The sequence below is a fragment of the Oryctolagus cuniculus genome, chromosome 8 (genome assembly GCF_051225735.1).
Source record: "Oryctolagus cuniculus isolate XC-2025 breed Fujian yellow rabbit chromosome 8, ASM5122573v1, whole genome shotgun sequence".
Classification (NCBI taxonomy): Eukaryota; Metazoa; Chordata; class Mammalia; order Lagomorpha; family Leporidae; genus Oryctolagus; species Oryctolagus cuniculus.
In genome coordinates this window covers 14038852-14053254 of record NC_142874.1, presented here as the reverse complement: position 1 = coordinate 14053254, position 14403 = coordinate 14038852, and the positions used below count along the sequence as shown (strand labels likewise).

Sequence of the window (14403 nt, the reverse complement as noted above, 5' to 3'; positions counted from 1 at the left end):
CGGGCCTGGTGAGTGGACAGTGCTGTCTGTGACTGTCCACCAACCTACTTTATTTTCAGCTGTGAGTCCTAGTGGTTTGAGAGCACATTTAATAATGTACAAAGCAAAGAGGCAGAAAGAAGGGCAGTCAGGCACAAGAGGGCACTGCTCTAGTCTTTTCCACACTGCAGGTGCGGAGATCTGTTCAACACCTGTGTAAATTTCAACGCGGTTAGCCTTGTGCTAGGGAGAGAGCTGGCCTGCAATGCCATTGCCTACTGCAGAATGCTAGCAAAGACCTAGTGATTCTGAACTAACACAAGTCATCAAAACAGTTCCAGGAATGCTCTGGTATGGATAATCCACGTTGCTCCCTGCAGCATTGCTTTAATGGTGAAATATCAGAATTATCATACAAAATAGCAACCGCTTATGTTGGAATACAATGTAATCTTATACAGTCACAGCCAATGGGTTATACTCAGCAGCCAAGGCCAACCTCACGAGCGCAGCCTACATGGTCACAAAGGAGCCATCACACAGCGCTGGTACTCAGAAGGGCCTTCACTGGGTGTAAACCTCTGCTGGTGGTGACTCAAAATCCTCGGTTTGTAAGCGAGTCCAAAGAACATGAGGCTGAGCCAAGGAGGTATGCGGGAGAAAGGAAAGAGCTTTATGACTTAGTACCTTTAGTGGCACTTTATCCCTGCCTTAGGAACAAGGCGCTCACAAAATTATGCAGCAGGCCCTGTTAGCAGTGGTGATGCAAACCCCTCCCAAGCAGCCAGCCACCCTGTGAAGGAGGGAACGGAAGACTAATCAAGGAATGGCTTCTGGTATAGTGGCTAAGCCACTGCTGGAATCCCCACAGCCCATGTTAGAGTGCCCAGGATCAAGTCCTGGCTGAAGTCCTGATTCCAGCTTCCTGCTAATCCACCCTGGGAGGCAGCAGGTGAAGGCTCAAGTACTTACATCCCTGCCACTCACATAGGAGACTTGGATTGAGTTCCCAGGCCCTGGCTTCAGATACAGTTCCAGCTGTTGTGGGCACTAGGGAAGGAAACTAAGGGATGAAATATTTCTCTCTTCCTTTGAAATAAAGAAATAAGAAACAAAGACTAATCGCCAGGGACCTTGTGGACCCCTCAAACCCTCTGGTCTTAACCCTACCAGAAAATCTCCTTTCATACCTAAGGGTCCCTCTCAAAAGTCAGTTCCAGTCCCCGGGTGGCAAGATGCCCACCTCAGACTCCTCCGATAGCTCAAAGAAAGATGACCACTGGTGGGAACCAGGACACAGGACCTATATTAACAAATCACAGCATGAGGCCACAGAGTTATTAAGAAGGGTCCTTAGTAACATAGGACAAGTCCCTGTGGTTCTGCTCCATACAAAGACAAGCCCAAAAGAAAAGTACCACTGGTTTTTATGAGCTACACCTCTCTGATACGCCACCTCTAGAACTACTGGAACCTGGGGTTCCAACCCCAGGAGGGACACAGCAGAGCAGGTTTTAAACTGGGGCTTTACTGTTTTCGATATATGGCCTAGGGCAGGTCCCCACCTCCTTTAGCCTCCTATTTCAAAGGGGATCAGCAGTGCCTTCCTCACAGAGCTTTGAAGAGGATTAAACAGTACAATGTGGTATAATTAAATAAAACTCTTGCTTTCCCTCCTTGTGCTGTTATTTAGAAATGAGACGATGGTACACTAAGAACCCTGACAAGTGAAAGTGCTTCAAGAATGCTGATTCTGTTGCTGTCCCCTTCCTTGGCCCTCGTGCCCTTGTTCTTGAGACCAGACCCTTCATAAACCATCAGTTCCTGTCCCAACACCCACCAGTGAGTGTATTGTTAGTTCTGCATAGGCTGAATACCAACTGTGTACCAGGGACTATAGGAATGAAAGCAGAGAGAAAAGGCCTGCCCTGGACAAGCTCACAGTCTTCTATGAGATACAGGTATTTAGCAAATACATGCTGATAAAATGGGTTAAGCACTTTACGAAGATAAGCAGTGTGTTATGCAAGTTCTGGAAACGTATCCCTGCCTGGGAGGATGAGAGAAAAGTATCACAGAGAAGGAAGACCCTTGAGTTGGATATTTTGAAACATGGCTACGACTTTCTCAAGCTGAAAATACTGAGGAACATCAAGTAGTGGCTGCCTATCTGCAGAGCAGTGGCAAGTCTGGCATGACAGAAGCAGGGGCTGTGCAGCTTGGAAAAGGAAGCTGTGAACAGACCTGAGAACAAGGCCTTGGAATGCCCCCCTAAGGGATTAGGGCTTTTGAAAGTATGCAAGAGGAGATGAGAAAAGATCAGACAGTCCCCTGTGCTTTCTAGGGAAATGCAGGTGGTATGCAGGCCTGAAGCAGAAAAGCCTGGAAGAAAGAATCCGGAGAGCAATGAGACTTGGCAGCAGGCAGCCTCGGCCTGAGGGCTTGTGTAGGACCTGAGCCACCACTGACATAGATTCGGTGACTACTAGGAGACAGATGCTGGTAAAGAGGGTGCTGCCAAGCTTGCCAACTTGGAAGGCAAGTCAGATGGAGCCGCCAATACAGAGATCAGTGCAATGTGTGGAGCAGGTTTGAATGGAACAGGAAGTCTGCGGTACCTGCAGGACACTCAAGTGTGTGTCTAAGAGGCAATGCAAACAGAGATGTAGATCCCATGGTAGAGGCTGAGGATGGAGACACTGCTTTGGCAGGTAGTCTCATAGAGACGTCGGTTCAAGCCACAGCAGTACGATCACCTCGAGTTGATTCGAGTGCCCCAGGCCAGTTTTCCCGCACACACATTATGGTTCAGAACCACCCAGAGAAGAGAGGCCAGGAGTCAAGGCCGCTTCTCACGGACGCGGCCAAGACTGATTCCGGCCAGGGCCAGGAAACCCCCAAAATGGAACCCGGGCCGTGGGAAAAGTTCTTCCTCTCCCAACCCCCGCCTCCACCCGCCAACCGGCACTCCTGTCATACTCGCCCTCCCTTGACGCTGCCCCACACGCCTTCCTTCCCCTTCCTTCCACGCCACCCCACCTTCACACCACCTTTTCCTTCTCCCCCCTTCCTCTCTCCTCCCGAATCTCCCTTGGCCGCCTCTCTCCTCCTCCTCTCCCCTCCACCCCTCACATGCACACCCCTTGCCCGCTATCTGCACCCCAGGCCCCACCTACCCCGTGACGACGGAAGGTCATCGCGCCCAACTCACCAAAGAGCGTTTCTGCTCCTCTGGAACAGGAGCCGAGGCCCGAGGGGTAGACTTCCGGAAGCTGCCCAAGAAGAGGCCCGCGCCTACACATTTCCACAAGGGCAAAGTAACTGATGCGGCTGTCTCAGGCTGCAGTGTCTCTGATTCAGGCCTGATCCCGGAGGCACTGGGTCTCACTCAGGCTCCACCAGCAGCATCGAGGACGGCTCCTCAAGACTTGAACAGGCTTTTGGGCAGGAACAGATGAGGAGCAGACTTCCATCTGAGGATGGCTGAGCAGGAGATGTACCTACGGGTACAATTCCTGGTCACAGCGCAGGGCGCAAATTCACTCCCCACAGGCAGCTGCCATGGCGCCATGGGACACATCTGCATGCTGCTACGTCCAGTGTGGGGCGCCCAAGAGCCGATTCCAGTCCCGCTACTCCAGGTTGGGAACCAGGGAGGCAGCCGCTGATGGCCCAGGTACTTGGATCCTGCCTCCTTCCCTCCTGGGAGTCCTGAATGGAGTCCTTGCCTCCTGGCTTCTGCCTGGCCCAGCGCTGGCCTTTGAAGCCGCCTGGGGAGAGAAGCAGTGCATGGGGCATCGCAAGCACTCTTGCTCTCTCTCAGTGATTGCCCATCTGGTGGTTCGCCCCCCTCCCAGGAGGCTACAAAGGCCAAGGCTGGGCCAGGCTGAAACAGAAGCCAGGGACTTTATCTGGTGCCCCATTCTGAGAACCTGCCACCGGGCCCCTGGCTCCTGAATACTGGCTCCGGATCTGCTCAGCTCCCATCATTGAGCCAATTTGCAGAGGACCAGCAGATGGAAGACTTACTTTCTCTTTCTCTCTCTCTCTCTCTGCATATAACTCTGAATTTCAAATAAACAAATAAGAACTTTATATAAAAAAAAAGGGGGGGAAGACATAGCTATAAATAAAATACTACATCACGGCCAACTACTAGAGTTTATATCAAACTTGATACTATATGCATCACCTGGCCTATTAACACAGAACTCCTGTGGGAAGGATAGTTAAAACCCGTGATTTGCAAACCCTTCCAAAAAGGAGATGAAGGGGAAAAATCTTCCATCTCATCCCTTCGGACCAACATTTTCCCAACATCCAAAACAAATGCATCATAAAGAAAACGGCACATACGTATCTGTCATGACTGCGCTGTCACATTCCTCAACAAAATATTACCAAACGCACTCCTGAAGCACAACCAAAGCTTAGCATACTGGGTGCAACTCCAGGAATGCAAGGATGGCTACCATACACAATCAATATATCACAGAACAGAATAAACATGGGGAAAGCCCACAAAGTATCCCTATAGACACAGAAAACCTATTTCACAAAAACTCCCACCGCTTTGGCGATATCAAAATAAAAAGGAATCATCAAATCAGGAACAGAAGCTAAACCTCGGCTTGACAATGGCCTCTCACTGAAAACCCACAGAGCGCTAACATCACACCAAATGCCAGTTAACCGGAAACTGTCCTCCTAGACCAGGAAACAGACGAGCGTTTTCGCTCTTATTCCTCCCCGTCAGCAGTCTCGGGGGTCTCGAGCAGGGCGGCTGGGCCATCAAAACGCAAACAGACGGAAACGCGGGGCCGCTCCGGGAGGAGACGGAGGCCCCTCTGCTCTGGCACAGCTGCTCGCACACTGGGCAAAGTTCCAGACCGACCGTCCGCACAGCAAGAACGCGACTCCACCCGCGCCTTCGGGACCCGAGAGCAACAGGCACGCCGGCAGCGAAGACTCGCAGCGGGAAACCCCAACAGCCCCCGCATCACTCACCGCCAAGGGGGCACGGTCTGCTGGCGGCACAGGGGCCCGCGAAGGCCGCTGCTTCCACGAGGGGCCGAAGAAGAGAACCGCGCCTGGGAAACGGCGCGGCAGCCTCGGGCCACAGCCTCTCTGAGCCCGGCCTGACCCCGGGGGCGCTGGGTCTCCCGCAGGCTCCGCCGGCAGCGTCCAGGACGGCTCCCGACGGCTCGCGCGGGCTCTCCGGCAGCAGCGGACGGGACCCGCGAGGACTCCTACCTGAGCGCCGCGGGCCACAAGGGGCCACTTCCGGGGCACAAGGGGCCACTTCCGGGTCACAGCGCCGGGCGCAGGCGCACTCCCCATGGGCGGCCGCCGTGGCGCCGCGGGACGCACCTGCGCGCTGCCTGCCGCGTCCAGCGTCCGAAGCCCCAGGGCTGCAGGCGGGGCGGCCTCTCCAGCCTGTGACCCAGGGACCACGCCTCCCGGCCTCCTGGGCGCCCTGAATGGAGGTCAAGCCTCCTGGCTTCTGCCTGGCCCGGCGCTGGCCGTTGGAGCCGCTTGGGGAGAGAAGCAGAGCACCGGGCATCGCGAGCCCTCTTGCCTCTTGCTCTCTCTCACGGATCGTCCCTCTGGGGGTTCAACCCCCAGGTGGCTACTAAGGCCGGGACCGGGCCAGGCCGAAGCAGAAGCCCGGGACTGTATCCGGTGCTCCACTCTGGGTTCAGGGGCCTGAGTCCTTGGGCCGTCTCCCTCTGCTTTCCCAGGCATGGCAGCAGACAGCTGGATCCCACGGGGAAAGGCTCCCAGGAGGGGCCGGCGCTGTGGGGGAGCGGGTAAAGCCACCGCCCGCAGCGCCTGCATCCACATGGGCGCCGGTTCGATTCCCGGCTGCTCCACTTCCGCGGCGCAGCTCTCTGCAGAAGAGGGACAAATCCTTGGGCCCCTGCACCCAGGCGGTACACCCCGGGAAGGCTCTTGGCTCCTGGCTTCAGATCCGCTCAGCCCCGCCCATTGCAGCCAATTGGGTAGCAGACCAGCAGATGGAAGACCTCTCCATAGCGATTCTCTCTCTCTCTCTCTCTCCCTCCCCCTCTCCCTCTCCCTCTCCCTCCCTACCTCCCTCCCTGAATTTCATATAAATAAGATCTTCAAAAAAATAAATTAAGAAAAGGAAGACATAGCTATAAATAAAATACTACATCAAGGCCAACTACTACAGTTCATTACAATTTGATATTATATACATTACCTACCCTATTAACATAGAATTTGAAAAGGAATTTAACTCACTCTTAGAAAAGGTGTTGGTGGCAGGCAACGCAGCTCACTAGGCTAATCCTCCACCTAGTGGCGCCAGCACACCAGGTTCTAGTCCCGGTCAGGGTGCCGGATTCTGTCCCGGTTGCTCCCTCTTCCAGGCCAGCTCTCTGCTATGGCCCAGGAGTGCAGTAGAGGATGGCCCGAGTCCTTGGGCCCTGCACCCGCATGGGAGACCAGGATAAGTACCTGGCTCCTGCCTTTGGATCAGCGGCGGCCACTGGAGGGTGAACCAATGGCAAAGGAAGACCTTTCTCTCTGTCTCTCTCTCACTGTCCACTCTGCCTGTCCAAAAAAAAAAAAAAAAAAAAAAAAAAAAAAAAAAAAAAAGTGTTGGTACCCATTCTTTCTCTTCTACCTTAGAAACGTTCCGTGTGGTATTATCTATGACTTACGCATGAGGAAATCAATGTAGTTTATTTATTCAGACACTTGGGTACCCACTCGCACAGGGACTTGAGACACCTGTGATCTACAGAGTTCTCCACTGAAGACAGGTCTGCTCCCCAACCTCCGCCCTCCACAGTCTAGGCCTGCATTTAATGGATGGAGCATGCTTGAACTAGGACAAACCGTGTCTTCCACAAAGCACCATAGAATACGTAAATGTAGCGTCTGAGGTCCCTCTTGGCATTTTCTACGTGCACGTTATCACGTTGGTACTTTTTCTCTCCTTTCTCAACCTTAGATACAAATTGGGAGGGAGGAAGTCAAACTATCACTATTGGCAGAGGACATGATTCCATACAGAGGAGATCCACACGACTCCACTGAGAGACTATCGAAACTCAGAGTAGAGTTTGGTAAAGTGGCAGGATAGAAAATCAACAGCCTTTGTATACGCAGACAGTGCCGTGGCTCAGAAAGAACGTCTAGGACCAATCCCGTCCACATAGCTACAAAGAAAATACAGGCTCTGGGGACCATTTCAACCAAGGATGTCCACTATCTGAGAATCACAACAGATTAAAGAAAGGAATAGAAGAGGGCAAAAAGCAAAAAACCAAATTGAGAAGCTTCTGCACTGCAAGCAAAACACTCGGCAAAGCGCAGAGGCAACTAACAGAATGGGAGAAATTATCTGCAAAGTATGCAGCTGGTAAAGGATTCACTACCAGAGGTTTTCAAGAAACTCAACAGCAGCAAAACAAACCACCCACTCAAGAAACGGGCCAAGGACTTCCGCAGGCATGGTTCAAGAAAGGAAATCCAAATGGCCAACAAACACATGCAAAAATGCTCAGGGTTACTAGCCATCAGGGAAATGCACAGCAATACTACAACAGCCTTGAGGATGTCAGGGGGGGGAAAGGCGGCCTGCTCCGCTGTTGGTGGGAATGTAAACTGGTATAGCCACTGTGGGAGACAGTATGAGAAACCTCAGAAACCTGAATATAGACAAACCAGCCGTTCCACCCCGGGGAATATACGCAAGGGAAAGGAAATCAGCATATGGAAGAGTCATATTTACTGCAGCTCATTTCACAACAGCAAAGATAGGCAATCAACCAAAATGCCGCTCTCCTGAAGACTGAAGAAAGAAATTACGGGCCATGTACACCACACATACATATACAGACCACAGGGGAGAGGAAAGGCCATCATTTTGAAATAGCCCTGCCTATATGTTCTCCACTTGAGAACAAGGAGACCACTCTACCTTAGAGCCTAATCGACCTTGGGGAAGGGCAATTAACCAACTCCTGCCCCTGGAAGACTTGCTGTCTTACACAGGGGATAAAAGAGCAAAGAAAAAGGCTAGAAAAGTATTGTGAAAGCTACAGGCTAGGGGTGAAGGCCAATGAAACCAAATATTCAATCCTAAGATTATACATGCTTTCTTCCTTCAATACTTTAGCACATCACCCGGGCTCCAGATCTATACCAGACACAGGTTCTATTTAAGAAGGAATTTCTAGGGAAACCCCAAAAAAGAGTGTGAGACAGCAAAATAAAGGCCCAAAAGGAAAATGAAACCTCTGATACCTACAGCAAAGCAAACATTAAATAGCCTAACTCCCACCCAGAGGAACATAAACCTCACACTAAGTGACCTGCTTACTTTGCTTTCTATTACCTGATACATTGTGTCCAGCTTTCAGAAAAAAAAAAAAAAGTTAAAGCAAGAAAAATGCAGTCTGAAGAGACAAAGCAAGCATCAAAACCAGGCCCTACCACGGCAAAGATTCTGGAGCTGTCTGACTGGGTTATTAAAACAACTGTAATAGAAAAATTGGACGATATACAGAACCACATGAATAATGCAAACAGATAGATGGAAACTCTCAAAGAATCAAAAGGGGCCGCCAGATCAAAACAACCACTGAGACAGAAACGAAGAATGTCTTGGAGGGGCTCATTATCAGACTAGACACTAGAGAGAAGACAATCCGTGAGCGGGTGTGTATCAATAAAAACTTCCTCAACTAAAAGCCAAAGAAAGAAATGGGGAAAACGCTAATGGAATGCCTAAGATTATGGGACAATTACAAAGGTATGACACACACAAAGCAGGAATACTAGAAGAAAGGAAGGAACAGGGGCAATATTGGAAGTAATGACGGCCGAAAACGTTCCAAAAGCTGAAGGTAAAAACGATAGAGGTTGAGGGGCTGGCGCTGTGGCGAAGCAGATACAGCTGCCACCTGCAGCATCGGCATCCCATATGGGTGCCGGTTCGAATCCCATATGCCCCACTTCCGATCCAGCTCTCTACTGTGGCCTGGGAAAGCAGCAAAAGATGGCTCAAGTCCTTGGTCCCCTGCACCCACATGGGAGACCCAGAAGGTCCTGGCTCCCGCCTTTGAATCGGCATAGCTCTGACCATTGTGGCCATCTGGGGAGTGAACCAGCAGATGGAAGACCTCTCTGTCTGCCTCTGCCTCTCTGTAATTCTGCCTTTCACATGAATAAATAAATACATCTTAAAAAAAAAAAAAGGTTGAATATCACTGGTAGAAAATGTTTGGTGATAGAAATATCTCAGATGAGAAACAATGACTTGATCAGCCCTTGTCCTGACTGTCCAGGAACACCTTACTACTTTATTCCTTTTAGTATTTGTTTGTTCTACTTATTACCATTGGCTGAACTCTTTAATTTACACACAATTATTCTTAGGTGTTTAAATTCAACTGAAAAGTGATCCCTGTTAAATATAAGAGTGGGAATAAGAGAGGGAGGAGATGTACAGTTCGGCACATGCTCACTCAGACTTACCCTTAATGGTAGAGCTAGAAACGTGCCAGGGGATTCCAATTCAATCCCATCAATGTGGCATGTACCAATGCCATCTTACTAGTCTAAAGTGATCAGTTTCAGTTCATAAGTGATCATAATGAGAGGATTAAATGTCAAAGGGATCACATAAACAAGTCTACTGTCTGCTTCTACTAACTGATAGAATTAAAAAGGAGAAAACAATCCAACATGGGAAGCAGGATACACAGCAGACTCATAGAATGGCCAAAGCCCTAAACAGCACTCTGGCCTCCGAATCAGCCCCTAAGGCATTCGGATCTGGCTAAAAAGCCCATGAGAGTATTTCAGGCATGGGAAGTCAAGACACTCTGGCAAAAGAAAAAAATGACCTAAATTTAAGAACGCTGTGAGTGAGATCCCAGAGGAAAGAACAGGCCAGCAAAGAAGGAGGTACTTTTCTCTGAAGGGAGGAGAGAACTTCCACTTTGACTCTGGCCTTGTCTAAAGAAGATCAGAGTTGGTGAACTCCAGAGGAACTTCCATAGCCTTGGCAGCTCATGACAAGAACCTCTGGTGATTACTGACGTCATCAATAAGAGTGTCCATTGTTAAATCAACAACAGGAGTCACTGTGCACTTACTCCCCATGTAACATCTCTGTCCTTAATGTGTTGTACTCTGTGAATGAATGCTAAAACTACTGCTCAAACAGTACTCTATACTTTGTGTGTCTGTGTGGGTGCAGTCTGTTGGAATCTTTACTTAGTATATACTAATTTGATCTTCTATACATGAAGAGAATTGCAAATGAATTTTGATGAAGAATGGGATGGGAGAAGGAGTGGGGGATGGGATGGTTGCGGGTGGGATGGATGTTACTGGGGGAAAAGCCGCTATAATCCAAACATTGTGCTTTGGAAATTTATAGTTATTAAATAGAAGTTGAAAAACTAAAGTATGTGTGTATGTTGGTACAGTAGAGCATATGTGTAGTTTCTCAAATGGTAGCATCAACAGGAATAGAACAAAATTTTTCAAGTTAAAAGAGGTCAAAAAATCTATTAAAAAAGAAAAAGGAAAATAAATGTATTTAAAACTATTTTGGAAAATAAGAAAACAAGTATTCAAAATCAATCCCACGAAAACCCCTTTTGATGCCAGCTTGCCAACAGAAGACGTATATGCTCATATAATCACAGGCTCAACTAAGAGGTGATCCTTAACACTTTATAAGCATTTACCCACCTACTTAAAAACTTTTCATAACAAAAGAAATAGCTTTCGGGGCTGCCGTTGTGGGTGGGTGGGTTAATCCTCTGCCTGCAGCGCCTGCATCCCATGTGGGCGCCGGTTCTAGTCCCAGCTGCTCCTCTTCCAATCCAGCTCTCTGCTATGGCCTGGGAAAGCAGGGGAAGATGGCTCAAGTCCTTGGGCCCCTGCAGTCATGCCGGAGACAGGAAGAAGCTCCTGGCTCCTGGCTTCGGATCGGCACAGCTCCAGCCGTTGTGGCCATTTGGGGAGTGAACCACCAGACGGAAGGCCTTTCTCTCTGTCTCTCCCTCTCACTGTCTGTAACTCTGCCTCTCAAATACATACATACCTACTTACATCCATACAATCTTAAAAAACTAAATAGCTTTCTAACATTTTACTCTATGGATGCAGCAGAATTTGCTACTTACTTATATATTATTCTTTTCCATGTATATATTATTCCTAACTTCATTTTTCCTCCCTCATCAGAAAGGAAGACATGCTCAGGTTTGAAAAACTGTAAATCACAATCATTCAAAAAGGAGAGGATAAAAGCCACCATAACCCCTTCACTAGAATGAGCATGCTAACACGGAGGATTACCTTCTGTGCATTTATCCCATTCTTCATTACAACTAAGGTGACTTTAAACATCTTTGCACGTGAATGTTTGTTTGCATTTTTATTTCTTTAGAGTAGAAGATTGCAGAACAAGTGGATCATAAAGCACTAACTGTTTTGTGATCCTAGAATGCAATATCTAATTTCCTTTGGGAGCATTTCTTTCAATGCTGTTTTTCTCAATGCAACCCCAGATTACTAAGTCTGAAGCTAAAGCAGCAACTCTTAAGGTTCCAAAGCAATCATACACACATCTGACATCCTAGGAGCAGTGAGTCTCCCTTTCCATGCTCACAGCCCAGGCAGGCTGCCAGGTGTCTTCCCTGCGAGAGCCCACAGGCGGAAAACTCCACACCTCCTGGGCTGAGCTCACTCACTCCCTTCTTCCTTCTCCTGACAGGCCGGCACCACTAATCACCAAGCATTAGAACTAAGAGTTATCCTGAACCACCAATGTTACCTAAGTTCAATTGGTTAAGTTGTACCAGTAGCTACAACTGAACTGTCACTAAGGCCAACTGGTCCTATTTCACACAGACCTTGCACATCCTCCCCCTGCACAGCCACTGTCCCAGTTCAGAGTCTCATCGTGTCACCTACATAACTGCAATAGCTGCTCCCAGAAATTCACTCTGGATTTAAATCTATCCCAATCGTCTAAAATAAAAAGTCATACCATTCCATCAACATCTGTCCTTACACAACCACAACCACACACACAGGAAACTCAATGTATCAAAACCAAACTGCTGATTTCCCCATGAAACCTCTTGCTCTGGCCCCCTATCTTCCCCTGCAATAACTGACCCACCATTTCACCAGCAGCTCAAGTCAAACCCTAGCATCATTCTCACGCCTTCATTTCCATCAAGCCATCAGTGCCACCTGTAAACTTTCTCCACTTCTCTCCATTTTCAGCCTGAGCAGATTTGAAGCAGGAGCCTGCAGCTTCCTCCAGGATTCCCAAACAGTTGCAGGAGACCAAGGACTTGGGTACTCTTCTACTGCTGGGCCGGGCCACAGCAGAGCTGGAATGGAAGCGGAGGTGCTGGGACGGAAGTGGAGGTGCTGGGGCTTGAACCACCACCCATATGGGATGCTGCTACTTCAGGCAGCAGCTTCATCCACTCTGCCACGGCTCGGCCCGCCCCCACCCCCAAATGCCCAGGTTGTTGCACTCGTGATCCAGCTGGCTGCTAACAAGCCCAGGAAAGCAGAGCAAGAGGCCCAAGGACTTGGGCACCCGAACCCACACTGGAGTCCTGGATAAAGTACCTGGCTTCTGCTTCAGCCTGGCGCAGCCCCAGGACATGGTAGCCACCTGGGGTGTGAACCCATACACTGACTCTCTCTCCACCACTGCCTCATCAGTAACTCTGCCTTTCACACCAGTCTTTAAAAAGAAAAAACAATCCAGTACTTACCATGAGGTGTCAGAACCTTGGACAGGCTGGAACAGAGCACAAAGGGATTCCTGGGGTTTCTCTAAGCTTCTGCTTTCTAGTCCTTGTGTGCAGTCTGTGAAAATTCACCGGATTACGTGCAAGTTAATTCGAGTGCCCCAGGCCAGTTTTCCCGCACACACATTACGGTTCAGAACCACCCAGAGAAGAGAGGCCAGGAGTCAAGGCCGCTTCTCACGGACGTGGCCAAGACTGATTCCAGCCAGGGCCAGGAAACCTCCAAAATGGAACCCGGGCCGTGGGAAAAGTTCTTCCTCTCCCAACCCCCGCCTCCACCCGCCCACCAGCACTCCTGTCACACTCGCCCTCCCTCGACGCTGCCCCACACGCCTTCCTTCCCCTTCCTTCCACGCCACCCCACCTTCACGCCACCTTTTCCTTCTCCCCCCTTCCTCTCTCCTCCCGAATCTCCCTTGGCCGCCTCTCTCCTCCTCCTCTCCCCTCCACCCCTCACATGCACACCCCTTGCCTGCTATCTGCACCCCAGGCCCCACCTACCCCATGACGACAGCAAGGCCATCGCGCCCAACTCACCAAAGAGCGTTTCTGCTCCTCTGGAACAGGAGCCGAGGCCCGAGGGGTAGACTTCCAGACTGCCCAAGAAGAGGACCGCGCCTACACATTTCCAGAAGGGCAAGGTAACTGATGCGGCTGTCCCGGGCTGCAGTGTCTCTGATTCAGGCCTGACCCCGGAGGCACTGGGTCTCACTCAGGCTCCGCCAGCAGCATCGAGGACGGCTCCTCAAGACTTGAACAGGCTTTTGGGCAGGAACAGATGAGGAGCAGACTTCCATCTGAGGATGGCTGAGCAGGAGATGTACCTACGGGTACAATTCCTGGTCACAGCGCAGGGTGCAAATTCACTCCCCACAGGCAGCTGCCATGGCGCCATGGGACACATCTGCATGCTGCTACGTCCAGTGTGGGGTGCCCAAGAGCCGATTCCAATCCCGCTACTCCAGGTTGGGAACCAGGGAGGCAGCCGCTGATGGCCCAGGTACTTGGATCCTGCCTCCTTCCCTCCTGGGAGTCCTGAATGGAGTTCTTGCCTCCTGGCTTCTGCCTGGCCCGGTGCTGGCCTTTGAAGCCACTTGGGGAGAGAAGCAGTGCCTGGGGCATCGCAAGCACTCTTGCTCTCTCTCAGTGATTGCCCATCTGGTGGTTCGCCCTCCTCCCAGGTGGCTACAAAGGCCAGGGCTGGGCCAGGCTGAAACAGAAGCCAGGGACTTTATCTGGTGCTCCATTCTGAGAACCTGCCACCGGGCCCCTGGCTCCTGAATACTGGCTCCGGATCTGCTCAGCTCCCATCATTGCGCTAATTTGGAGAGGACCAGCAGATGAAAGACTTACTTTCTCTTTCTCTCTCTCTGCATGTAACTCTGAATTTCAAATAAACAAATAAGAACTTTATAAAAAAAAAAAAAAAAAAGGAAGACATAGCTATAAATAAAATACTACATCACGGCCAACTACTAGAGTTTATATCGAACTTGATACTATATGCATCACCTAGCCTATTAACACAGAACTCCTGTGGGAAGGATAGTTAAAACCCGTGATTTGCAAACCCTTCCAAAAAGGAGATGAAGGG

The 14403-nt window shown here is 50.0% G+C and overlaps 1 protein-coding gene across 2 annotated transcripts in view; it reads right to left on the bottom strand.

Moving 5' to 3' along the window:
* Window positions 1-13651, bottom strand: part of LOC149124834 (rho GTPase-activating protein 20-like) — a 73537-nt gene extending 59886 nt beyond the window's left edge. Inside the window, exons 1-3 of one of the 2 annotated variants that reach the window (XR_016211594.1) lie at window positions 13347-13648; window positions 12774-12867; window positions 3191-3479 (exon numbers count right to left, since the gene is read on the bottom strand). The gene's annotated coding sequence lies outside the window, so the exon portion shown is untranslated. Of the gene's footprint in view, window positions 1-3190; window positions 3480-12773; window positions 12868-13346 lie in introns of both variants that reach the window. The other variant, XM_089301943.1, reaches the window with a different exon arrangement.
* Window positions 13652-14403: the final 752 nt, after the last annotated feature.